This window comes from Peromyscus californicus, unplaced genomic scaffold (assembly GCF_007827085.1).
Source record: "Peromyscus californicus insignis strain IS unplaced genomic scaffold, ASM782708v3 Scaffold_21__1_contigs__length_65335640, whole genome shotgun sequence".
Classification (NCBI taxonomy): domain Eukaryota; kingdom Metazoa; phylum Chordata; class Mammalia; order Rodentia; family Cricetidae; genus Peromyscus; species Peromyscus californicus.
Genome location: NW_026294514.1, coordinates 15,074,531 through 15,102,242, shown reverse-complemented (window position 1 = coordinate 15,102,242; position 27,712 = coordinate 15,074,531).

Here is a 27,712-nt window from a genome sequence, read left to right as displayed (position 1 = left end):
ATGTGTTGTCTTATGCAAAAAGAAATTTAATTAACTCAAGCAGTAGGGAAAGCTTCAGGGATGACTGATTCTACAATGTAGACATTTTCAGGCCTAGGTTCTGTCTTCTTCTGACCTTGCTTTATCCTAAACTGTTTCCCCACATTATCACATGATGGCTACCAGCACCAACTGTTTTGACACATGTTTGTACTTATCGTGAGTGGCATAGAGACGGACCCATCCAGATTTTTAGAAACCAAAAACCAGCCTCTTCTCACATCTCACTGACTTAGGCTGGCTTCATTCTACCCAACTCTGAATCAGCCTTTGACAAGAGAGAAGGGAACACCAAGTTTGGCACAGATTATCTACAGATGAAGAAATTTGTAAAGCCCCATGGTATTCTCCAAAACTGTTGCTATAATCTGAAATCCCCACTTGTGGCCATATTCAAAGGAACACAGCTACAAGTGACATAGAATAAAAGATTCATTTAGATGATTAGAACGTATTCGGTCTTGGGGGCTGGCAAAGCTTCCTGAGCAAGCTATGTGGACTCTACATCTCCTGCTGAGCCTGAAGACAGAGCTAGGCCAGCAACTGAGAAAGAAATCCGGTGTACATTGTCCATTACTCAGCTCTTCGATAAGGAGTAGCTATTAGGAGCTTGGTTATGAGTGCCATGCATGCCAACAAGGTGAGTCCATAACCGGTAACAATGAACATGGTTTGCCATGCTACCTTGCATTCTGCACTGAAAAAAATCTCAGAGCACAACCAATGGGGGCTTCATCCTAAATCCCAAGTCACATACCTATTGGTGACATGGAACCGTCCAAGAGATGAGATTCTGGGGAGAATTAGCCTCAGCATTTCTAAGTTGAGAAAGCACAATGCAACTACCACAATAAAAACCTAGGGGAATGATTCCCACCTGGGGCAAGTTAATCTCCTATGGGGCATTTGGCCATGACATATTTTGGCTGCCTCAACTCTAAGGGAGAGACTGGCATTCATAGGTAGAAATCAGGAACACTGAATAGCATCTTGGACAGTACAAATCAACTGATCACAGTCAAGAGTTATCTGGTCCAAAGTGCTGAGATTGAAAAATCCTGATCTTGGATGATCACCAAATGTTAAGAGGTGCTTTTAATCTCAGTTTTTAAGATCATAGGGCAAAAGAAGCAACCTGGGTTCTTTCAGTCATGGGAACTAGTGATATATGTATGCATTTGAAAATGTGGCCCATGGAACTGGCAGTATAGCTCAGTGGTAGAGTGCTTGCCTAGCAAGTATAAGGCACCAGGTGGTTAAATATGAGGAGGGGAGGAGAGGAGGCAGGGAGACACAAGTGATACCAGTTTTACACTGCCATTTTAAAAAGACCCTACTTAAATTAATGGCAGAAATAGATAGTACATGCACAGGTTCCACACTTCTGCATACACAGCATACATAGTTATTAGCAGATAGTTCCTGGGCCTTTTGAGGTGTAGCATACAGGTAGAACATGGATGCATTTTTAGGAGAGCATCTATCACAATTACAAAAAGAGAGATTGGGATTCTAGCAGTTATATTTCCAATTAAAATATCAGCAAAATTCTTCCTGGTGATTAGGTAACAACAAGGAGGCAGATGTCACTTGATGGATGAGATAGACGCTAGAGAAAAAGCTAGGCCGAGAAGGGTAGTGTCCCTTAGGAGCCTTATTTTCCATTAGACTGTTGGACCTTCCATGGAATTCCATGTCGTGGATTCTATCATAGCCCACGATGCAGCAGGAAATCGGAGGAGGATGGGAAGAGACTGGTGGATGGCAAATAGCTCATGGATCTGATGCCATAACTCACTGGGACTTTCATAATGTGGCAGGGAAGCCTCAGCTAAATGGTCACCAGTCCTGTGTAATTATAGAGATGAACCATATTTCACTGAATTAATCGTCTATTATTGGAATTTAGGATTTTGCTAAAAAGAATAACTATAAATAACACTCTGCAGAATACGCTTGCTATGCAAATCATTGCATTACTGTGCACTTGAGTATTTCCTTAGGATGAATGTCTATAAATAAAGTCATTGGGTAAAAGGGCATCCATAGTTTAAAGCTGTAGGTTCTCATTTTCAAGCAAATATTTCAATAAGTATACGCTTAATCCTGGAGGATGGTTGAATGGTAATTGCAATCAAGGGTCTTCCCGGGTGTAAGTGGTTCAGCCCTGTGCTTTTTCAAAACCAAGTATGCCTGCTCACAATCAATTTTACGCAAAACCTCAGTTCTGCAATCTGGCACTCAACTGTTCATTTCTTCAACATGGCAGGGGGAAGAGTGGTTTTGATAGTGTAGCAAATACATTGATCCATCCAAGTCAGCTACAGACATATTTAATTTCTGTGAAAATAATTGGGTTTGCAGGAATAATTATAGCTATCAAATTGTTTCTTATGAAAAAACAAAAGAATGAGAGTTTAAACCAAGAACCACTGGAGTCATAGCTCTTTTATTCTTCAGGAAAAACAGCAAGAAATTTGCTCTGAATTGGGAGTGGCTGTGCCCAGTAAAGGAAAGGGGTCATCTGTATGGTCCCCTCTTCCCCAACCAACAGTTGGCAAGATCTCCAGCCCCACCCATCTGTCAGCTCTCTCAGTTCTCAGTCTCAGATGACAGCCAGAAAGGCAGGGATGGGGAAACTGAGAGACAGAGCTTATGTTTTGTGCCTTCAGTAAGTGCAAGGATAAAGGCCCTGTAGCTCCAGGTTATAACGCTATCCATTGTGCTTTCCTAACCTTTGCTTACTCAGTCATGTTACAGAGTTTTACTATTAAGTCTATTTATCTGAGATGGAATAAGGATCAAAAAGATGAAAGTTTGAAGTAGCTTGCAGTTGTCATAAATTATAACAAAGCAAGGAAATAAGTCTGACTCCTCACTCCCCGGGTGTTTGTTTTTTGAGACAGGGTTTCTGTGTGTAGCCTTGACTGTCCCGGAACTCACTCGTGGACCAGGCTGTCCTCAAACTCACAGAGATCTGCCTGCCTCTGCCTCCAGAGAGCTGGGATCAAAAGGTGTGCCCCACGGGACTGGGTGTTAAGTTTTTCTCTGCTGTGACAGATACCCAAGAGACCTGGTTTAAAGGAGGAGAAGTTTATTGGGGCCCATTGTGGTTTCAGACCATTTGGGTTGGGAGGGTGTGGTGAAAAGAGCCGTTCAAAACTTGGTGTCTTAAGAGAGAAGGAGGAAGAGGAGGAGCTTGGTCCACGAGTGAGTTCCGGGACAGTCAAGGCTATACACAGAAACCCTGTAATAAAAAACAAACACCCAGGGAATGAGAAGTCAGACTTATTTCCTTGCTTTGTTATAATTTATGACAACTGCAAGCTACTTCAAACTTTCATCTTTTTGATCCTTATTCCATCTCAGATAAATAGACTTAATAGTAAAACTCTGTAACATGATTGAGTAAGCAAAGGTTAGGAAAGCACAATGGATAGCGTTATAACCTGGAGATCTGTGGGCACGAGGACCTTCATGCTCCCAACAAGTGTTATTTAATTAATATGTATAACTAATATATTGTGGTGACATATTGTGTATCAAATAAAGTGTGCCTGAGGATCAGAGGACAGAGCCAGCCACTAGATTAAATTTAGAGGCCAGGCAGTGATGGCACACACCTTTAATCCTAGCACTCAGGAGGCCGAGATCCACTTGGATCTCTGTGAGTTCAAAACCACCCTGGATGACATGAGATTGATTCAGTCTAGGAGAGAAACAGAGCCAGGCAGTGGCGGCACACATCTTTAATCCCAGGACTGGAAAGCACGCGCGCCTTTAATCCCAAGAAGTGACAGCAGAGTGGAAGAAGGTATGTAAGGCATGAGGAAACAGGAACTAAAGCAGGAATTCAGCTGAGGCCTTTTTGACTGAGGACTCAGAGACATTCAGTCTGAGGAAACAGGATCAGCTGAGAAGTTGGCGAGGTGAGGTTGGCTGTGGCTTGCTCTGCTTCTCTGATCTTTCAGCTTTCACCCTGATATCTGGCTCTGGGTATTTTATTAAAAGAACATTTAACATTCGAACAATACACATATGCGCACGCGCACGCGAGAGGAGAGAGGAGAGAGAGAGAGAGAGAGAGAGAGAGAGAGAGAGAGAGACAGAGAGACAGAGATTCATTTTATAAGTTCTGTTACTCTAGAGAACTGTAATATATCTATGACCAATATAGACCTGGGGGAAGAAAGCTCCAAGGAGGAATAACCGGCCCACATAAACTTTCAAGGACTAGCAAAGGAAAGAAGGTGTTGGTAGAATAAGAATGAGCAAGGAGAGCAATTTGTGATGGGGTTGCCTGGGTGCTAAGAGTGGAGAAGGTGTTGGGCCTTTTATCTTTTACTGATTGAAATGGGAGGCTATTGTTGGATTTGGAGTAGAAGAATGCCATGATATGTGGTGATATATTGTGTACCCCAATAAAGCTTGCCTGGGGATCAGAGGACAGAACAAGCCACTAGATTAAACATAGAGGTCAGACAGTGTTAGCATATGCCTTTAATCCTAGCAGTCTGTGAGTTCAAGGCCACACTGGGAACAGAGTCAGGCATGGTGGCACACACTTTTAATCCCAGCACTAGGAAGGAAGGAAGATGGCAGGCACAAAAAGGTATATAAGGCATGAGTAAACAGGAAGTCTCTCTCTTGAGGCTGAGGATTTTGTAGAGGTAAGAATGTGGCTGGCTTCCAACCCAATATCTGGCTCTGGGTTTTTTTTTTTTTTTATTAATAAGACCTTTTAAGATTTGTGTTACAATACATAATAATATTATTATACATTAATAGTATTGCAAACAGAGTGGAATAACAGAAATATTTTTTTGAACAGTAATCTCGACGTGAAAACTCAAAATGCAAGCTGGAGGTACTGAGGGCCGTACTCCTTTTGTGGGCCATTTCTCACTGCCTTGGTGGACAACCTTCCAATAGTTTTTTGGTGTGTTGGTCCTATGACCCAAGTCTTCCCAGCATTCTCTATGTACATGTGTCTTCAGAGTCCCTTTATTTACAAGGACTCTACCACTTTGAGCTCGGTGTGCACCTTAATTGAAGATGGTGAATTTGAGCTGGAAGGGCATGAACTGACCCTGATTTAACAAACTGTGTTTTCAATCAACTTATTTCCAAATAAGGCTACATTCTGAGGTATTGGAGGTTACTGCTTCACGATATAGTTTTGAGAGGGACACAATTCATCTCAGCACACCATCTCCACTCTTCAGAAAACAAAACCACATACATGACAAGGTCAGCACTAGAAGCCTGCATTTCCCACCAGTTCCCCACCCCTCCCCAAATGCTATGGATAAAATGAGTCAATCTGACTTAGACACAAGCAATTGACATGCAAATTGTACATTAGAAATGCAAATAAAACGTAATTACAAAGATGATTTAATCACAGGCCAGCCCAGTTGGTGGACTTAAAAGGGCCTTCGAAAGTCAAGGGGGGATCTTAATTTGCAGAATGGGGGCTTTCAAACATCTGAGACTATTACAGAGGACACAAAATGATTGAAGGCTGAGAGAAGAATAGCCTACTCTCCAGCCAGTTCGTTGGTGCTATGGAAGGGTAAATTGAGGACACAGTCCTATGCCATGTTCAGGGAATCCCAAGATATGTTAGCCCCTACCTAATGGATGGTAGGTCTGGACTAGGGTGGTGTTGCTGACTTACACCAAGAGAGGTACAAATAGTATGAACCAGTGACTTCAGGTAGGGTAGGGTGACCGATGGATGCCCTGCCTTGTCTGAGGAGTTTCCCAGAATAGGATTCTTAGAAGCCTCAGACAGGCCCAGGCGAAAGCTTCCCTTTAAGAGTGTATGTGAACCTGATTAAGCAGCGAGGGAGGACCTCTTGGTTCAAGTCCCACGCTTGTGTGTCAGTAAGACCAGCTAATACCACAGCTCATCAGCGTCTGACCTCTGCTCTCCAGAGGCACTATGGCTGTGATCCACTGCTGAATTTCAGGGGTTTGGAAAGGGGGATCCTAGGCAGGCTTTGGTCCTTGGTGGGCAACAGGGAACTATATCAAAGCGAAGGCTCCTCATGGAGGGGCCTTTCTCTGGCTTCTGTTCTGGTGAACAACGGAAGAGAGTGTTTCTAATCAGAACAATCCCCTAAGACTCATTTTAAAATGATAGATGTAAAAGCTAATTTATTCACAATCCCCAAAGAAGCTATATTAAAAAAAAAATACAAAACAAAAAAAATTCACCAAGGTGATTATTAAAAAGCAGGCAAGCCTTGAAAACTCAGGGCTATCAGTCATTCTGATGCCAGGCTCCCGCCCTGCTCTCTACAGCCTGGGAGAACCCCACTGCTCTATATCCTAGGCTGGCGGGCCACGGAAGGGGGGTGGGAATTCACCTCTAACTAATGTGGAGTCAGGTCCTGCCTCTGACCATTTCCAAAGGAAGGTTTTGCTGTTTTTTGGTTTTCTTTAGTTTTGTTTCAGTCATTTTGCTAGCCGTTTGTAATGGCCCTTGTGGGGCTCTTGAACTCTAGGATCACCTGTTCACATTATGTTCAGCAGCCACAGAGGGCTTGGTGTGGGGCGCTGAGGGAACCTCAGCACAGTACAGGTTAGCAAGAACTGTCTGTGCTGGACTGACTTCTGGGAGGAGGAAGGGGTGGGTTCCAGATCGTTAACCAGTGGCAGCTGGCAGCTTTATTGTTTTTTAATTAAATAACCCCAGCCACACCAGCACACACCGATCCCTCACCTCCTCCTCCCGAAAGCTCATTAAGCAAAGAGGACTATAATTAAACCCGGAATCCATGGCTGACACTCCTACCATCCATCGACTGCTTCTGCGGCCAGGCTGTGGGCAAAATCATGTCTCTCCTTTGTATTTTATGGGCAGAGAGAGATCACGGGCAGGGGCCATCTTTATTTGTCACTTAATGGGCAGTCTGGCCCTCCCTTCAGGGCAGCCAGATGTGTGTCTTGTCCACTGTAGACAGCAGTCCATTAACTAATGTGAGACTTCTGCCCAGAAGGGCCAGTTTACCTCCAACAGGTGATGATGACTTTGACTCCAAGAATGGAGGAATTTTCTGGACCATACTTTGCTGTGCATTTGGACTCAGTACGTCAGGAATATGTCACATGATTGGAAGTGGATAGCCACGAACACTTTTTACTTACCCCTGCTTCTCTCTTACCATTTTACCAGGGGCATATGGCTACATAGAAGAAGGCTTTTCCTACACACACCCCTCCTCTGCTTCCCCTCTGTCTTTGCCTATACTTTAACCGTTCCATCCTCTCCTAAGGAGTGTGTGTGTGTGTGTGTGTGTGTGTGTGTGTGTGTGTGTGTACAAGCGCATGCGCACACACATGTGCAGATGTGGTTGAACTGGTGAGCTTGTTGTGCTGGGGCATGTAGAGGCCTTGAATGTCTTCCGTTATTACTTTCCATCTCTTTTCCTGAGACCTCTCTTTGAACCAGAACTTGCCCTTATAGTTACTGGCTGGCCAGCAAGCCCTGTAGATCCACCTCTCTCCAGCTCCCTAGGGCTGGGATTACAGACATGTGGCAAACTGGCTCTTAGGTGGGTGCTAAGGATGGACAGAACTCCTCCGGTCCTCAAGCTTAGTCTCCCCCCAGTCCTCAGGCTTAGTCTCCCCCGGTCCTCAAGCTTAGTCTCCCCCCGGTCCTCAAGCTTAGTCTCCTCCGGTCCTCAAGCTTAGTCTCCTCCGGTCCTCAAGCTTAGTCTCCCCCGGTCCTCAAACTTAGTTTCCGCCGGTCCTCAAGCTTAGTCTCCCCCGCTCTATGACTCTCAGCCTCTAATTGCAGTGTTGGGATGTGCTGGCTCTGCAGGGGATGTGAAGAATCAGGCTCCTAAGACAGGAGCAGACCCCTTTAATAATTCTCCATGCGTGGGGAGGGGGTTGGGGAGGAAGTAGCCAACCAACGCTGAAAGGTGGGACTCTTTCTCCAGACTGTCTATTGTAGGAAACCAAACCTCCCCTCCCCACAGCCCCAGCTTGGTTAAAGCTCTAGAAATACTGTTTCTAGAGAACTCCCCCAGACCCTGGGAAAGTGAATTCATCATGTACATCATTTCTCTTTGTGGCTCTGACAATTCATATCACCCCAGAACCTGACATCTCCACTTTCCTCCAATTGATAAATAATCTCTTTTTGATTTCTGTAACTGAGAAACATCATAAGCCTAGCATACAAAGGAAGATTCATTGGCCTTTTATTTCACATGTGAGCTCCTTGAAAAATCGAGTCTGCCTAGCCATTTGGGCATTCATTCCTGATGTACCACTTATCATATTTTGATTGTTTCTAAAAGACACCATAATTTTTTTTTAACTCTTTGGGAATGATTTAACCGATCAAATACACGGCATCTGGTTGTTATGGTAACTCAAGTTCTAAAAATAATATGAAGAAAAAGACCACCTTTAATTGAAATCACAAGAAGTTGTTATGGTAACTGGAATTTTTAAAAGTAACTAGGTTAAAACACATTTCATTTTATCTAACACTTTGCACAAACAAATTCTGATTAAAATATCAGGTTTAATTTAATCAGTTAATTAATGTCACTAAATGTCATTTATCTATAACTCTCATTTACATTCACTGCTGAATTAGCCAACTTGCTAATTGTAACCATTCTGTCTTCAGTTTAACATTCTGAGACCTGGGGCAAAAATGTGAGGCTGACTTGTTAGGCTTCGATGGCCAGCTAAGGTCTGACTGCCTCCCTTGAGACCCTTGTAGTCTTGCATCTGTATCTTGGAAGTGGAGGCATTATGACTAGCTCTGTTCCTGCCCCACAGTTGTGTGGATGACATAAGATTATGCATCTGGGCCGGGCGGTGGTGGCGCACGTCTTTAATCCCAGCACTCAGGAGGCAGAGGCAGGCGGATCTCTGTGAGTTCGAGGCCAGCCTGGTCTCCAAAGCGAGTTCCAGGAAAGGCGCAAAGCTACACAGAGAAACCCTGTCTCGAAAAACCAAAAAAAAAAAAAAAAAAAAAAAAAAGATTATGCATCTGGACATTCACTCTCCTGCAACATCTGCAATATAGCACTAAATTATTATCATCTCAAATTCCTTTGTTCATTGATTCCTTGAGCATTAAATTCAAAACAGAGCTATGGAGACAAGCTTGAAATATTGACATTTGCAATGCTGTGTACAGACCCTGGAGTTGAGTCGACTAAATTCATTAAGGAATGATATCTGTCCTTGCTATCTCTCAAGGAAGCACCAAAGGTGTCTTAAAGATAAACATACTACTGTGGAGTGTGATGGAACAGGTTTGTAAAGGGAAGCAGAGGGAAGAAGACCAGGTATTCAAATCCTGTCTCAAAACAAACAAAATCAAACAAGGGAGGGGGAGTGGGAGAAAGAAAAAAATCAAAGGGAAAATGGAAAAGATGAGGATAGTATTAAGCCCTTCTTTGGAACCCTATAATGTCTCATGTGTAGAAGGTGCTTGAAAGCACTTGAAGAGTTTTTGTCCATGCATGGAGTTTTAGCACTGCATTCTGCACGCATGAGAACTGATAAACTCAAATATCCTGGCAGCAGGGGTTGGGGGTAGGGAACTCCAGGCCTGTGCATACAGTGGGAGCAGCTGCACTTGTTAGAAAGTTTACATTGGTCATGCCCACACTCAGGCGAGTGAGCCATTTATTACTGGACTAAACAGGGCTATTCTGGTTTTGCCATCTAGAACTTAAAGCCAAAATTTAGTGTTTTAGACCTAAAAAAAAAGTATTGGTTCCAAAAAGAAAACTGAACTCCATAAATGTTTAAACATTTACGAAATGTAACGTTGGGCCAACTTCATTAATTGTTGTGTTTTCTACTCTTAAATATTTCATTACTCTTAAAACAATTTGAAGCATACATTTTTCCCACCAAGCAAGAATTTTAAACTATGTAAAGCAATTGCCAAGAAATCATAGCCAACCTCAAATTAAATTAGTTACCTCTAGCCAAATTGCTCGAGCAAAAATCACATTTTTTTTTAACCCTAAAAGTAGATGCATGTTAATACATTGATTTAGTGTAGTGTGGAATAGAACAGACAAGCCAGTTTGACTCAAATCTCAGGCTCAAAAACAAGAGGAAATGATACAGCAAAAGTGTATGAAAATCGTGGATTTGTATGTCAAAACAGTAATAGCACGGGTTTAAATGAAAAAAAAAATATGACTGTGTTGTAGAAATACCAGCAAACAGAGAGTGTGTGACCCAAGTCTATTCCTGGGTCTGTCAGCCAGAGACTGACGGGCTATGTGGGTGCTTCAGTGTGTCTGGCTGCTGGGGCCATGGTCAATATCTCTCAGTTCTTAGAACTTTGTCACTCTTGGAACTCTAGCAGCAAAGTTGACAAGAGGGTGGCTTCTTCTGGTCCTCTCTCCCCCATCCTATTCCATGGTTTTACTATAATCAACTCTCCTACATTAAACTCCCTCCTATGTGAAATACCTGAAGCTGATTTATAATTTTCTGACTAAACGACGATGTATAGTCTAAGATTATTTTCACCATCATCAGTATTGATAGAATCATTCTCCACTCATCTTAGGAACAGAGTCATCTTGTCGTATATATCATAACAGCTCTTGAATCAAGTATGGTGGTTTGTGAAGAGATGGCAACACCTCTTGCTGTAGCTTCCATCTTTACGTGGAGTAGGGTCAATTAGAATTCAGCATGGCAGCCAGAAAGGCATCTTGCATTCACCTACTGCCAATCAGATAACATCAAACACGAAATCCACTTGCCAAGCCCGACTTAACTGGAAAAAGTTGAAAAAATAAATTAAAAATTGAAAAAATAAATTGTGTGACTGTAAAATAACCTTTAAGTCTTTGCTCTTCTGAAGACAGAACGAATAATACAGCCTCTGCTGAGAACTATGGGTGCTGTTTAGAAATAAGGAAAAAAATTAAGTCATAGAGAATTGTGGGGAAACCTCCTTCCTTGTTTTTCTTCAAATATGAGAAAGGAGGGAAGAATTAATGAGATAGAAAATATGAAAGTAACTACAGTGCTATTTATAATAACGATGTGGTTTTATAATGTCTTATAAAAAAAAAGCATCTCAAGTTCCATCCAAATTTATAGCCTCCAATTAGCATATGTCCCCAGTACACACACTGCAGAATGAGAAGGGGGTTTGGGTTGCCCTCCCTTAAAAAACCGTGAACAGGCTGTGGCTCAAGTGACACTTTGGCTGACGGTTTGTAAATGAAGCCTATTAATGTAACGGCTTTTAAAGTTTTTGTTTTTAATCATAGAATCCTTTACCAGACAAGTCAGTTCTTCGGGGCACTGGGGCCGGAGCCCTCTGCCTGTCCCTAAATGTTCCCAGCTAATGATCATCATTTCTTCCCCTCAAGTGACTTACTTCAAAGTTTTTTTGTTGTCACTTTTATCTTTAAAAGAACCACTTTTGCCACCGATTCTCTAAATTAGCATGTGCATGTCTAATTGGCTGACTCACGTTCCCCTCTCTCCATTGGGTGTTCCTTCTTACTGATTTTTAAAGGATAACTGCACAAGCTTGTGTCAGGCTCGGGCTGTTGTCTTGTTTTTCGTTTTAACCAAGCTATCATGTGCTACTTATATAGCTACTTATATAGCTAGGCCTCAAATATTTGTCTTTGAAGAAAGCATGTGGAACAAACAGGTGAGAAGATAGTAACACGGCCTGCCCGTGTGTTAACGCTGCGCACTTGGACATTAACACGTGCAGGGAGACCGCGCTAAGTCTAGCTAAGTCTAGGCAGCTTGCGGTTTTTTCGCTTTTGGCGCTCTGGTGGTTACCAGCACCCGACTGCCCCTTTCCTGTGAACAACTGGAAATCAAGCCAGAACTCCCCCAGACACCAAGGAAGAGACGGCACAGGCCTGTGTCCATGGCGGAAGGCAAACAAAGAGACGAGCCCCTGGATCACACTGCTCTCACAGGAAAGCACTTTTTGCATTGTGGCCAGGGGAGGGGCAACCCCAGTAGAGCTTGCTCTTGCTGGTTTTGTTAAATTTAAAAGCCGGAGACTGGATCTGCGGCTGGAGGAGGCAGCTGGGATTGGTCTTGTAAGACAAGGTACTGAAGGAGAGAAAGTTATGACAAGGGGCGGGTCTAGTAACCAATTCACTCTCCACTACCACCTTATTTTCTAAGCCTATTCTCTTTTTCTCGTATGTGCATGGTGTGGTGTGTGTGTGTGTGTGTGTGTGTGTGTGTGTGTGTGTGTGTATGTGTGTGTGTTTGTGTGTGTGTTTGCTCAAAGGCTTACAATATACAACCTTACCACTCTTGATACAGAACAAAAACAGTGTACACAGTACAACATACCATGACAACCAGAGTTATAATATATTATGATAATCAGGAAACAATATTGATCTAACATTCAGGAGTCTAAGACTGTGCATGCTAGTCCAGGCCTGTAATTCTAGACTTCTAGAGACAGGGAGATCCTAAGGTCTAGGGAAGCTTAAGCTACCCAGCAAATTAATGCCTTCCCGGATTCCATGATAAGACCCTGTCAGTATCAAAAAAAAAAAAAAAGCGGAAAATGCATTAATACAACAATAATTCTCCATTAACAGAATAAAGGGAAGGGAAAGGTAAGACTCTCAATAGAAACAGAAAAGAAAAAAGAACTTAAACAAAACTTAATACTACTTCTTGATAGTCAGTCTCTCGGCAAATTGGGAATATCGAAGAATGAGCATTCTTTGTCTGGCAAATAACATCTGCAGAATGAGAGGAAAAAAGAAGCAAATATTCTTAGTAATGAAAAACAACGGCTCCCCTTTTATTGGGAAGTAGACAAGACAGTCTGCATTCAATACCTACATTTAAGAGTGTACTTTTCTAGCCAATGCAATAAGACAAGAAAAATAAATATACAGATTTGAAAGGCATATGAACCTAATCATCATTTGCAGACCATGTTTTTAGAAAATTATGAAGTAGCTGGAATAAAGATGAACTAAAACTAGTAAGACAGTCATCAGGGTCAATTACGTATCATTTTGTACAAAGTCAATAATAAAAATGTATTTCTGCATACTGTCAACAAACAACTCAGAAACAATTTAAAATACATTGTTAAAAATATTGAAGATGGGGCTAGAGTTCAAATTACTGGCTGTACTTGCAGAGGACTTGAGTTTGGTTCCTGTGACCTATATGAGGGAGCTCACAATTAAATGTACCTCTAACTCTAGGGAATCTGACATCCTCTTTTGGCCTCCAATAATGCTTTCATACACACACACACACACACACACACACACACACACACACACACACACATCAAAGATGCAGAGCATGGTGGTGTATGCCTGTAATCTAACGCTCAGCAGCCTGAGACAAGATGATAGTGAGTTCAAAAGTATCCTAATAAGTAAATAAATCAAAGAACATAAAATAATAATATGTAAGCTTAACAAATTATAAGTAAGTTCTGAATATTAACTATAAAGTGTTGCAAGAAGATTGAAGAAGACATAAATAAAACATCAAAGGCCAGATAAAATCTGTCCCTAGATTAATTTTACATCTGTCTAGGTCACTATCTTAGCAGGGTTTTATGCAGAGCTGACAAATTAATTCTAAAATTTATGTTGAAAGGCAAAGATATAGAAAAACAACATTTTGAGAAAAAAGAACAAATTTGGAAAACTTTCACTCTTTGATTTTAAGACTTATTATAAAGCTAAAGTAACAATTACATGGTGACATTATTAAGAGAATAAATATAGATGTATAATTCAGAACAAAAACAGCTAATATGGACCCATAGTTTCTGACGAAGATGCCTAGGTAATCCAATAAAGATGGGAAAATCTTTCGGGCTAATGACTGAAAACCAGAAATTGGAAAATCCCAAAGGAAACAACTCTTGACGCTTAAACTTCTAAGTGGGACTTCAAAATCTACTAAGCAAACCTTTCTGTAGAACTGATAGATGAATTCTGAAGTTTACACTGAGATGCAAAAATGTTTTAAAATATTAAATCTAAAAATCATGAACTTTAAGAAAAAATATGATCAAAAGACTTTTCTTTTTATGAGTAAGTGTCGTCAAAATGGAAAGCCAAGACTGACTGCTAATATTCAAAGTATGTGCGCATAACAAAGGCCTTGCAACCACAACATGCAAAGGACACACAATTCACAAGACTCAGGAAGCTGAGGCTGATGGATTGCCAAGAGTTAGAGAGCGGAGTAAATTCTAAGTTAGCCTGAGATCTAGAAGGAGGATCCATCTCCACAGTCTTTAATGCATCAAACATCAAACATCAAACATCAGTTAAGATAGATACCTTTTGTTGGATGTAGGTTATTGTTCACTGAAATCAAAATTCAAAAAAAGTTCTTATCTTTTTATTCTTCCAAATGCATTTCCTTTTAATTTGATTTCTGTCTGAAATTGGTTCTTTCATAAATACCTAATGCACCTGTTGAGTTATCAAAATTTCGTATAACATACACATGTATATATATATATATGTGTGTGTGTGTGTGTGTGTGTGTGTGTGTGTGTATGTATGTGTATATATATATATATGTGTGTGTGTGTGTATGTATATGTATATATATCATATGTGTATACATTAATTTGGATCCTTGTTTGCAGGAGAACTTTAGGCCATTATCTACTTTACTGCTGTATTTGTTGTATTGCTTTTTTAAGAAGGTAATTCTATATTGGTCTTCCATACATCATTAAATACAGACCTATTCACTAAAATCCTTATGACTCTACCCTTCTAGTCACGACTCAGGATGTTACTTAGAGCTGCTTCAGTTAATTATGAGCAAAATAAGGATCTCACCTAGTAGAACCAGGGCTGCGGAGAAGCTCCACCCATGATAGGGAGAGTTCCTTTCAGGAGATGTGTGAATTCTTTGGCCTTTTAACAGATGACTTTCCTAGAATTGTATATTTGTCTGGGAAGGAAAAAATAAACCTAAATGTTTTTCTACTATTTTGCTCTTTAATGCCTCAGAACACACAAACTCTGTCAGTGTGTCCGTGCTTGCATTTCTAAAGAGACCCTGTCTAAAAAACCAAAACCCAAAAAACTCAAGATTGCATCAAGAATACACAGAAAGAGGGGAGGGGGAAGGGTAAATGGGGGAGACAGAGGGAAGGAGGGAGGGAGGGAAGGAGAGACAGAGACAGAGAGAGAATATGTCAATAAGCTCCTGCTTTCTGAAAACTGAGCCATGCATGGCTCTGGACCATTATCAGTCAATCAGATAATCATGTCAACATATTGGATAGACAGTGGTAAAGAGGATCAGAAGAAGAAGGAGAAGGAGAAGGAAGAAGGAGGAAGAGGAGGAGGAAGAGGACAAGAAGAAGATGAATAAAAGAAGAGGAGGAGGAGGAGGAGGAGGAGGAGGAGGAGGAGGAGGAGGAGGAGGAGGAGGAGGAAGAGAAGAGGAAGAAGAGCACAAAGCACAATTACCACTAATCCAAAAGACAAAGCTGGAGATGAGGTGGGATTCCTAGCTCCACGCCTTTATACCGTGAGTGATTTTGCAGTCCATGCAATTCCTTCTCTGTTATCTGTTTGTCATTGTCTTACCAATAGACAAATCTGCATGTTGCTTTAGTCTCTTTGTTTGATAAAATTCCAAGTCTCAGAGATTCAAGTTGCACTTTATACCAGTTTTCCATTGACTTTGACTCTTGGATATAATGGTGTAATATACCACAATAATATTCCACCCACTTTACAGTAAAAGCATTTTTCTCCTTTCAGATCAGCATTAATGCATAAACTAACAATGTGTTTCCTCCATTCAAAATGTGTTTTTAATTACAAATGTACAATCTGTTCATATCTTTAATGTTTTCTTTTAAATCCTTACAGATATAAGGTTTTTTTTTTAAAAAAAAAAAAAAGCTAAGTAAAAGTATGAAGCAAAAAATTTATTTTCACTCCTTCTTTATTTTCCACCTTGAGGTAGCTATATCAGTGTGTTAATGCAATTTCTTGAGGACTTTATCTGTTACATAAACAAGTAATATATTTGTGTCCTTGATGTGTAGAGCCATGTCAAAGGCTGCTGCCTTTGGGATATGTTTACAAGCCCTAAAATGACCAGAGAGTAAACAGTGGGACGTAAATGTGCACAGACAAAGTGCATGGTTAATTTGGTTAATCAACTCTATCCTAAAGAGGATGGCCTTGGCAACACTGACTGCTGCAACCCCTCAGCAGGGAAAGAGGGTGCTAGCATGGGGGTAATTAACTGAACAGCATGTCTCATTGAACTTGATCCGAGCTGCTGTCCATGGCTGATTGGAGAGGGCAGGGTGAGGAGCAGCTGGGAGAACCCTGGGGCAACTGCAGTTCTTGGCTCTAGTTTGAATGTTCAGAGAAGCAGCCAGGAGGAGCCGGGATGTTGATAACAGGGAACAGGTGTAGAGGGAAGGTTTCAGAGACAACCTGGTGCATTGGACCAGGTTCTGGATTGGTTTGTTCTGCCCAGTGACTAGATGACACTATGGAAGGCAGGTGCTGCCGTGATGTGAGTGCCATGGAATCCAGAGATTTTCACTGTAGAGGTTTGGATCCTAAATTCCTCTGAGTTTCTACCCTGGATACCCCAGGTGACTAAACACTGACTTTCAAATTCATGAAAGTTCAATGTTTCTGTTAGGAAGTTCTATGAGCCGGACAAAGGCATCTTGGTGTATATCATGATAGTGCCATGCAAAATAGGTTTACCATCTTAGAGTCCCATTGTGTTTATTTGTTCAACACCCTTCATCCCCACATCCTATAACATTGGCAGCCACTGATCTGTTTAGCATCTTAGTAGTGTGCCTTTTCCAAAATATCGCATATGTAAAATTATATCATTCCTTTTGTGAGCTGGTGTCTTTGACTTGAAATGTGTGTTTAAGGTTCACATATGGTTTTGTGAACCTGATAGCTCAATCCTTTTATTACTAAATAGTATCCCATATTGTGAAGGTTTCACCATTTAGCCATTAATATACTGAAGGACATGTTAGTTGCGTGTAGATTGGGGTGGTTACAAATAAAGCCACCATAAAAATTTGCACATAGTTTTCATGTGGATGTATATGTATTTAATTCAGTTGGTAAGAATCTTGGAGCACAGTTGTTTCTTGGTGTGGTAAAACTGTGTTAGCCTTGTAAGAAACAGTCAAGCCATCTTCCAAAGTGGCTGCACATTTTGGATTTCCATCAGCAGTAGATGAGGATGCAGCAGCTTTGATGGTCATTGGTACTCTTACTGTTTTGGATTTTAATCACTTAGCTATAGGTATGTAGCTATAGTAGTGGTGTTTGTTGTCTTAATTTGCATTTCCCCAATGACGAATGATGTTGGGCATCTTTTTATATGCTTATTGGCCATCTGTGTATTTTTTTTATAGTGAAGTGTTTGTTCAGATCTTTTGCCCATTTTTTAATCAGGCTGTTTGCTTTCTTAATGCTAGGTTTAAAGAGGTTTTCATATATTTTAGTTACAAACCCTTTATCAGATACGTGATTTGCAAATATTTCCCTCCTAGTCTATGGCCTTATTTTTTCCATTCTGTTAACAATGTCTTCACAGAGCAGATTTTAAATTTTAATAACATCCAACTTATTTTAAAAAGTCCAATTTTGACAAAGCCCAATTTTCATAAAATACAAAGTAGAGATTTTTTCTTTTATGAACCATGCATATATACACACATTAAACATCACTGAATCAAATGTAATGTAGATTTTTCCCACTTTCTACCAGAAGTTGGTTAGGTTTATATTTCATATTTAGTCTTAGTAAAGGGTTCACTTGTTTGTGGTGCTGGGAAAGAAACAGTTTGCCTTGTTCATACAAGGCAATTGTTTCTGCTTTGAATTCTACATCCATCTCTTTTATAAAATCTCAACTTGCAGGACTTTTGTAAAACGTAAATTTACTTGAGCAGGCATATTTTCCTTTGTGTATCTTTGTGTTACTGAGGGAATCAGTGTTCTCTATTTGGTCTCTTTAATAGAAGAATTTAGAAACAAATTCAGAAAGAAGCTTGAAGACAATTTTATTACAGTAGGAAAGAAAAACAGGGCAGGCAAGCTGTAAATCTCAGCAATTGCTAGGAGAAGAAGATGGAGAGGAGAAAGAGAACAGTAAATCATGGCTTTAAGAAAGCAGGCAGGTTAGTAATGGAGGTCAGCCAATAGCTGCGTGACAGACAAGCAGCTGCAAGGCGGAAGGGAAGGGGAGTTTCACTGAAAGAGTGAGAAAGGCCGGAGTGTCCTGGAAAGCATGTCCATACTTTGACATTCTCAGGCTTTGGCCATAATCTGAAAGAAAAAGATAAAAGAGAAGAAAAAGGAAGAAAACTACCATTTTCTGAATAGCTCAGGACATCAGGCAGTCTACAGTGCTACAGGATGAGAAATCTGTGAGTGACCATGGGGAAGAGGTATCTGGCAAGGATAAGTACATTATCTCCCTAAGGGGATAATTATTCCTCCCATTTTGTTCACATGACCTTAAGTGAATCAGTCTTCCTGATTGGTAGTCCCTTGGCCAGGTGATGGACAGGCTCAGCTGGATTGACTCTTAAAGGAGGAGCCAATAGTATGTAATGTTCTAATCTTTGGAGCCAATCAAAATGCCACGACTCCATCCAGAGCAAGAGGTAGATTTCATTCTCGTGATGGTGGCTTAAGTGAAAATGGCCCCACAAACACTCATAGGGAGTGGCACTTTAAAGAGGTATGGCCTTGTTGAAACAGTTGTGGCCTTGTTGGAGGAAGTATGTCACTGAGGATGGGCTTTGACATTTCAGAAGCTCAAGCCAGGCCCAGTGCCACTCTCTCTTCCTGCTGCCCGATGATCTGTATGTAGAACTCTCAGCTGCTTCCTCAGCACCATGTCTGCCTGCATGCTGCAGTGCTTCCCGCCATGATGACAATGGACTGAACCTTGGAACTATAAGCCAGCCCCAATTAAATGTTTTCCTTTATAATGACTTGGGAGGCAGAGGCAGGTGGATCTTTGTGAGTTTGAGGCCAGTCTGGACTACAGATCGAGTTCTAGGACAGTCAGGGCTACCAAGAGAAACCCTGTCTTCAAAAAACAAACAAACAAACAAACAAAATAGTTGCTGTGGTCATAGTGTGTCTTCACAGCAATAGAAACTCTTAACTAAGGTAAGTCTTTTGACCATCAGGGAATAGTTTTCCTTTAACAGGTCTCAACAAAGCCCTGACAGCAATGCTCAATAATCTCCAAGATTACCATAACATTTGGAAAATTCAGAGCCTCATCTCCCCGCAAGAATGGATCTGAACAGAAAAGAAATGATTATCTCAATATAAATGCTTGGATGAGCTCAGAAAGGACTGTTCCTAACATGGTTTTCAGAACTGTACAAAAACTTCTTATTAGTCCTTACAGTCTTTACACATTAATTAAATCAGTAGACACCAAAGCCATATACAATTCCTAAATATTTCATTTCCGTTGGAGTAGATGGGAGATTGGGGATAAATATCACTGCAATTAAATGGTAGGAAAGAGGCAGAGCATGGAGGATACAGACCGCTTTCATGTAATGAAACCATTATGGTCCTTGAGGTCAACCTATACTTCCCACTTGGGACAGATCTCTCAGAGTGAAACCAGTGGCAAAACACTTATTTCCTTCCCCTCGTTGGTCAAAAAGTGACTTAATTCTATTCATTCTCTGCCAAATACTACTTTAATAACAGTATAAATTTTGGTATGTATTATTCTTTCTGATTTCTAAATTTTTAATAATTGCGGTGGTAATTTTCTCCTTAACCCAATAATGCGTTCTTTCTAGGCTAAGTCTGTTGTACTTTTGTGTGATTTTATTGCTGTGTGGACTTCTTAGCTTTGGGTTGGTGTTTGGTTGGTGCTGATAATAAGCATATTCTGTAACTGGATAGTATGAACTTTGATTTACATTTTCTATCACCCTGGCAAAAAACAAAGAGGTGTATTAAGGCTTCCATTTAATATTATATTTCCACTTATATCTCCTAATCAGAGCAGGTTTCACAGTTTGTATTTTGATGTAGTGTTAGCTGATGCATACCATGTAATAACCATTTTGTATTAGTTGTGATATATATTTTCTTTCCAATTTAATGTTTTTACTTTAATGTTTTCATGTTTACTATTCTTATAGGGATTGTTCTTCTTTTTATTTTTTTAATGTATTTGCCGACCATTTAATCATTGAATATAGTTTTGTGTTGGTGATTCTTTTTCCCAGGAGGGTCTTTGGAAAATTTCACATAGACTTCTCCTCCTATTTGTAGCATGAATTTCTAAAAGGTCTTATTAATAAAAAAAAAAAAAAAACAACCTGGAGCCAGGTATTGGGGTGAACGCTGAAAGATCAGAGAGACAGAACAGGCCACAGCTAACGTCACCTCGCCAACTTCTCAGCTGAACTGTGCTGCTCAAAAGCTTAAAAGCTTAACCAGCAAAAGCTTCTAGTTCCTGGTTTTCACGCCTTATATACCTTTCTGCTTCCTGCCATCACTTCCTGGGATTAAAGGCTCTTGTTACCAGGCCTGGCTATTTCCAATGTGGCTTTGAACTCACAGAGATCCGGATGGATCTCTACCTCCAGAATGCTAGGATTAAAGGTGTGTGTGCCACCATTTTCTGGCCTCTATATCTAGTGGCTGTTCTGTTCTCTGACCCCAGATAAGTTTATTAGGGTGCACAACACATTGGGGAACACAATATTACCACACCTATTCAATATAAATATATTGTCTTTTAATGAAGGGGAGTTTTCTCCCAAAAGAAACTTGAGCCCAGATGCTCCTACTGTTCTCCCCTTTTCTCTGCTCAACTGGTTAAGCCAGTGGCTCCCAAAAGTTGCTGCAGGCTGAAAATGGCAAAGGGGGTTCCGTTTGCACCTCACATTAACTTAATGAGGATCTGAGGGTAGGAGCAAGCAGCAGGGACTCAGGTCCCCACCTCACTCCTGGTCCAAGGAAATTACCTCTCTTCCTTCCTCCTTCCTCTCTTCCTCTTTCCTACTCCTGCATCCCTCTCTCTCTCTTCTCTTCCTTTCCTCTCAACCCTCCTCCTTCTCCCCCTGTTTTCCCCCCTTGATCCCTTCCAACCATTAAATATCTTCTAATTTGAAAATAGGTTTTGGAGTTGGCATTCACTTTTATAACCACATTTACGAAAATTAATTTGGCGATCTTTCAAGTCTAAATGGTTTGGTGCTTGCAGCCAGTTCTTTTATTCAATCATCTTCACATTTTAAAACTTCTAGAACTTTCTTGCCCCTCTTAGGCATTACAGCTTCAGCTTCAAAAAAAAATTATTTTCAAGAAGTCCACACAAATGAAATGGAAGGCCACACCTATTGCCTCACACACATAATTTGAACAAAATTCTTCAATGACAATTATTTCTATTTATAGCTGTATGTCTTCTGTAATACTAAGTTTCAAGGATGTTTGAACCAGTCTTACTTATATTCCTTTGCACTTGTGTGTTCTATAAATATATCAGTATATGCACACATGTGTGCATGTGTAGATATGTGCATATGTGTATATACACATTGCCATACACACACAAGCCTACGTATATTTCACTACCGAGGAGCTTATAGATTTACCCCTTTGTCCCTTCAGTTCTCAGAGCTGGCCAGGATGTGTTTCAATTTGTTGTCGTTTGAAATTCTCTCTGCTTCGACGCAGTGTGTGCTTTCAATCTGCAAAAGCGGGTTCTCTTTCAGCTTAGCAAGGCTATTTTCCTCCAAGGTTGAGGAGTTTCCGCCTCCCGTTTGTCCTGAATACCAAGGATCAGTTCTGTTCATGGCTGTGTGCTCAATCCCCATCTTTTCTATGCCTGCTGTTAAAATCTCTCCCGGCTTGATGTGCAGTCCAGCAAAGCCTTTTGACTTACATCATCTGACCAACCCCAAGCTTTACAGCAGCATTTAGAGTTATGCCACAACATGTGTGAATCCCATTTTCCCCTTGCATTTTATCACCAAGGTTTGCTTCACATACGCAGGTTCCTTAGACATTGGACGATATTGACCGTAGTTTACTGGCTAAGGCTCCCTTCTTGTGCATGGCCATCTTCTTCCAGTTCTCTTTTTCTCTTGTTTTCCCCATTTCTTTCACACTGGGCACTTTCCTTGGATTTATGGAAGTTCTTGGATACTTGTTCGTATGGAAGCACCTGGGGTCGCCTCTGTGATTCTCTGAAGAGCTTTGAGCTCCCCCACTGGACACGTTTGATGTTTTCAGTACCATGGAATGATCATATTCCCTTGAGAGAAGATGTGTCATTCCCTTCCCTGAATAGTAAAAGTCTCCATTTGAGGAGCCAGTGGGAAAAGGAACCTAAGAAGCTTAACAGTCAGGATGCAAACATGCACTTAAATCCCATTTGTGATGCAGACCCTGAGGGCTCCCATTGTACCCAGGCTGAGAGAGTCCTGTATCTGTAACATACACAAGCCTCCAAGGTCCTTCAGAGAAGACAGGGCCCAGAGGCAACATGGGAAGTGGGGTAGATGCAGACAGAGACCTGTCACATCTTAATTTTCTGAATCCTCTTAGCTTTTGTCTTTCCTTTCTTCATTCTTTTTTTTATAAAAACACTGGCATCAACCCTTGACTCTCCTGTGTTGGAAATTAGATTGTTTCTCATCTGTTTCCTTCCTCAGTTAAGGATTTGGCTTTTTCATACAGATCTATTAAATATTTTTCTCTATGTATGTGAATGGGTATGTATGCATGCATGTATGTATGTACGTACGTACGTATGTATGTATGTAAGTATCTATCTATATCTATCTATCTATCTATCTATCTATCTATCTATCTATCTATCTATCATCTGTGATGACTAGTTTTATGCCAATTTGACACAGACTACAGTCCTTTGAGAGATGGGAAGCTCAGTTGAGAAAATGCTTCCATAAAGTCAGGCTGTATGCAAGCTTATAGGGCATTTTTTTTTTTATTAAAGACTGATGTGGGAGGCCCAGTCCATTGCAGGCGGGGCCACTCCTGGGCTGGTGGTCCTGAGTTCCATAAGAAGTAGGCTGAGCATGAGAACAAGCCAACAAGCAGCACCCCTCCATGGCCTCTGTATCAGTTCCTTGGTTCCTGCCCTGTTTGAGTTCCTGTCCTAACTTCCTTCAGGAATCCACTATGATGTAGAAGTATAAACCTAAAAAACTCTTTCCTCACCTGCTTGCTTTTGGTCATAGTGTTTCATCACAGTAGTAGTCATTAAGACATTATTTATCGGATTTTCAGTTTCAAAGTTTTGCTTTTATTTTTTTCTTCCATTTCCTCTCAGCATGCAGGTTTTTATATCTAAGCAAACAACAGCTCAATTGTGATTTTAGAGGAGTTTTGGAGGGAGCAAAATTAAAGATGCTTATTTTAGATTTCCTTGATTCTGGAAGTCCCATTGAGTTACCTTTCGGATTCTTTTTTTTTTTTTTTTTTTGGTTTTTCGAGACAGGGTTTCTCTGTAGCTTTGCGCCTTTCCTGGAACTCGCTTTGGAGACCAGGCTGGCCTCGAACTCACAGAGATCTGCCTGGCTCTGCCTCCCGAGTGCTGGGATTAAAGGCGTGTGCCACCACCGCCCGGCTCGGATTCTTTTTTAATCTCACCTTTTGAGTTCTTCTAGATCCTCTGAGAACTTTGTAACCTCACCTTCTGCTCAGTTTCCTTCCCTCCTTGGCTCCTGATAACAGTGGCCTCTCTTCTTCATCCAAAGCTTTCTAATGGTTCTGATCTTATCTTCTCAATCTTATGCCAAGTCAATTTTTAGAGATGAGCTTTTTTTTTTTTTAGGCAAATGTTTCTGTTTCTTCATACAGTACTCTATTTTTTAAGTCTCATTTGTGTTTATAGTATCCAAACTGACTACAGAATGCAAATAAATACATCCAAGGTTGTCATGAAGTTCTATGATGGTTGAACTCTCTTCTCAGATCACAAGCTGGTGGGAAGGTTGATGTAAACACTAGTTAACTCTACCAAGATGTCACTTCCTTCCAGGTGTGGGAGCACACATCTATAATCCCAGTATTTTGGAGGCTAGCCATAGTTTTGCTACATAGCAAAACTCCAAATCCAAAGAGAATGAGGTGTCTATCTTTTCTCTTTAGGCCACAGAAAACAGCTTTGTCTTTGTAAGATCTTCTCAGAGAGCTGAGTAGGTATTTACCGTTTGGTTTTCCTTACAATTTGCACCAAGGGCTAGGAAGAAGCGTGTGGATGGAGTACTTACCTTTAGCATGTGACGGACCCTAGATTTAATCCCTAAGACCCCAGAAAGAAAAACAAACAATAGCAAATCCTGCATCAAGGTTTTCCAGTTCTTGCATGGATTTTCCTGTCCATTCTTAGTTTGGCATCAGAAATATGTTAGGGAACCAAATTTCTGATTCAGGAAAGCATAACCTTCCTTCCCAACCCAGCATATAGTTGTCAGTCATGTCCAGGTGACAGCCTTCTGTCTGTACACAGGTGAGGCTAGCTGTGAATGTATCCCAACACAAATTAGTAAACTTCCTTAAAACATTCTGAAATAGTTTGCCATTTTTGGTATGGGTAACTCCATCCTATAGTTCATCTATCTATCTATCTATCTATCTATCTATCTGTCTGTCTGTCTGTCTGTCTGTCTGTCCGTCCGTCCGTCCGTCCGTCCGTCCGTCCGTCCGTCTAATTTGGCTTTTCAAGACAGGGCTTCTCTGTATAGACCTTGCTGTCTTAGAACTCACTCTGTAGACCAGGCTGGCCTTGATCTCAGTGATCTACCCATCTCTGCCTCTCTAGTGCTGGGATTAAAGGCATTGACTTCTACATCTGGCTTCCATCCTTACTTCTTTTTTTTTTTTTTTTTTTTTTTTTTTTTTTTTTGGTTTTTCGAGACAGGGTTTCTCCGTGTAGCTTTGCGCCTTTCCTGGAACTCGCTTTGGAGACCAGGCTGGCCTCGAACTCACAGAGATCCGCCTGGCTCTGCCTCCCGAGTGCTGGGATTAAAGGCGTGCGCCACCACCGCCCGGCCCATCCTTACTTCTTAAACCCAAACTTTGTATATGATACCATTATATGGTCTTGTCACACATCACTAGACTAACCCTGGATACATAGCTCCTCTGTCTACAAGATAATGTAATACACCTCTCAAGGAATAAGTACGTTCAAAGTCCAGTAAGTGTCTTTTTCATCCAAAAAAACAAACGAAATGAAAATAACCTCCCCAAGGAGCTTCCCAGCATTCTTCTCTTAGTGTTCTGGTGCCATAACTGGTTTGCATGTTGGAATCTATGAAGCCAAATATATAACCTTTTCCTCTCCTGGAGGGTGCTTATGTTATAGAGGAAGGTGTTTGCAGCAGCCAAGAAAGTGATAGGAAATGGCTATCACATATGACACTCAGAGTTGTTGCTACCAACCTATGAAGATCTTTATCAATATTGTGTGTAGTGGATACTCGTTAGAACAAGTCAAAAACTTCTCTTTTGAAAATTTGTCTTTGTGCCTGTGTGTGTGTGTGTGTGTGTGTGTGTGTGTGTGTGTGTGTGTGTGTGCATTATCTTGTGTGAGTGCAGGTGCACACATGCCATAGCGCATGTGTGGAGGTCAGAGGACACACTGGGTGTCAGTCCTCGCCTTCTATCTTGCTCAAGATGGGGACTTTGCTCATCTCTCCTGTGCATGTCAGGCTAGCTGGCCCACAAACTTCTCGGAATTTCCACCTTCCGTGTCACCAGAGTTCTGAGTTTACGGGCGTGCACTACTGTGCCTGGCTTTACATGGGTTCCAAAGTTCCTCACAGTCACAGGACAGCACTTAGCCCACAGAGCCACCTCCCCAGCCCCAAGTTCTTTATGTGAGGAAGATCTGAGTCATTTCACGATCTCGCATACCCTTCTTTGCCCAAGCATCATTGACGCAGCCCTGTCAATCAGAATGAATCAGCCTTGTTTCTGATTGTGTGTAGCAGTCCAGGAATCTCTGACACAAATATGTGGCCCACCGTCAGGTAAGCGCTATTTCTCATGATCTGCATTTTTTGAATTTATTGTACTTCAGGCTCAGTGAAACTTCTTCCTGCTTAATTTTCTCTAAGTCTTTCTAATGTAATTTTATTTATCTCATTTTGACCTGTTGTATTCATGTTTTGCAACTAATTTCCCATCTTTAGCCCTTGTGAAACAACGCCAAGTCCAAAAAACAATTAATTAGCTACTGGTGCTTTTATATCCTTGTATTACATTATACTTAAGAGTTGAGTCTCTGTCTTGTCTGTCTTTATAGACCCGTGTTTCCGTGTATGTAGGAGCACCCAAAAATGTTTGTGGAATTGAACTGATTCATTCCCCACCCCCTGGGCTATTTGCCATCAGCAATTCTCTAAATGTAGCCTCTCTTTATTTTCTAAGACATTTTAGGAATACAGGTATCAACCAATTGTGTATGAACAGCCAGACAACGGGAAACCAGCCATGACTAGTCTTGTGGTTGAATATGTGAATTCCTGGACTAGCCCAAGATTATTAGATGACAAGATTGCTTAAAAGTGTCAATCTGATTTGACTAAAGAGCAGCTCAGCTAAGCTAGACACAGCTGCCAGAGTCACACTGGGCCACAACAACTGCAGACAGACGTAGCAAGCTAGAAACCACTCAGTTGCAGCCGCTCCAAACCATGCCTGACACGCATTTATCTTCTCCCACTGGAAAGCTCTCTTTCTAGATAAATGGGGATGGGTGATAGCTGAGGGGTTGTTTACCTTCTACTGAACAAACAAGTCTGACTTAGGAATTAGAATCAGCGAGTCTAAAATGATGAACACGCTTACCCTGGCATTACTTAGAAAATGGGAAAAATAAATTCGATTACCACTCGGAAGGACTCATTGGTTTAAGAGCAGTGGGGACTTAATTGCAGGTCTAAGGCAGCACAACCAAGGTTTTCTTCAACACAAGCCGGGACACTCCTGGGGCAATAGGTAGGAGCTTGATTCCTCAGGGGGTGCCATGGTCTGTAGCAAGTCTGGGGACACAGAGAGCAGGATGGAACCTGCAATATTCCCTTTAACGATAGGGTGATGTCATATATTCATGGGCCCCAAGATTATTACCTGGCATCTTTGTTGAATGCATTTACTGTCTTCGAGAGCTTCAGGGCACATCTTTTTCCTCCGTGGGATGTGCCAGGAGCAATGTGGTAGAGTTGCTATGAAGTGAATGAGAAGATTTTTATTTCTTAGGCAGAGTAAACAGGACCATCAACAGCTGTCCGTGATGTGGCGTATTGTTTTGTAATAACACATAACAACATGATGCAGTTTGCTTGAAATTCTAATTAAAATGAGGTACTTCTCTCCTGTCTCTGCGGAAGGAAAATTATGGAACAAGACTTAGAAACACCAAGGACTCATTTCAACAGTGCACCTAGCCTGCAAAATCAGAGTCCCTAAGTAACAAAGCCAACATTTGGAGTTATGGTTCTTGGTGTGACTGTTGGTCACAACATCCACTTAAAGCACATGTATGCATGGGAATGGTGAATGGGGTGTGTGTGTGTGTGTGTGTGTGTGTGTAGATTATAAAGCTAACGCCTCCTCTAAATAACATT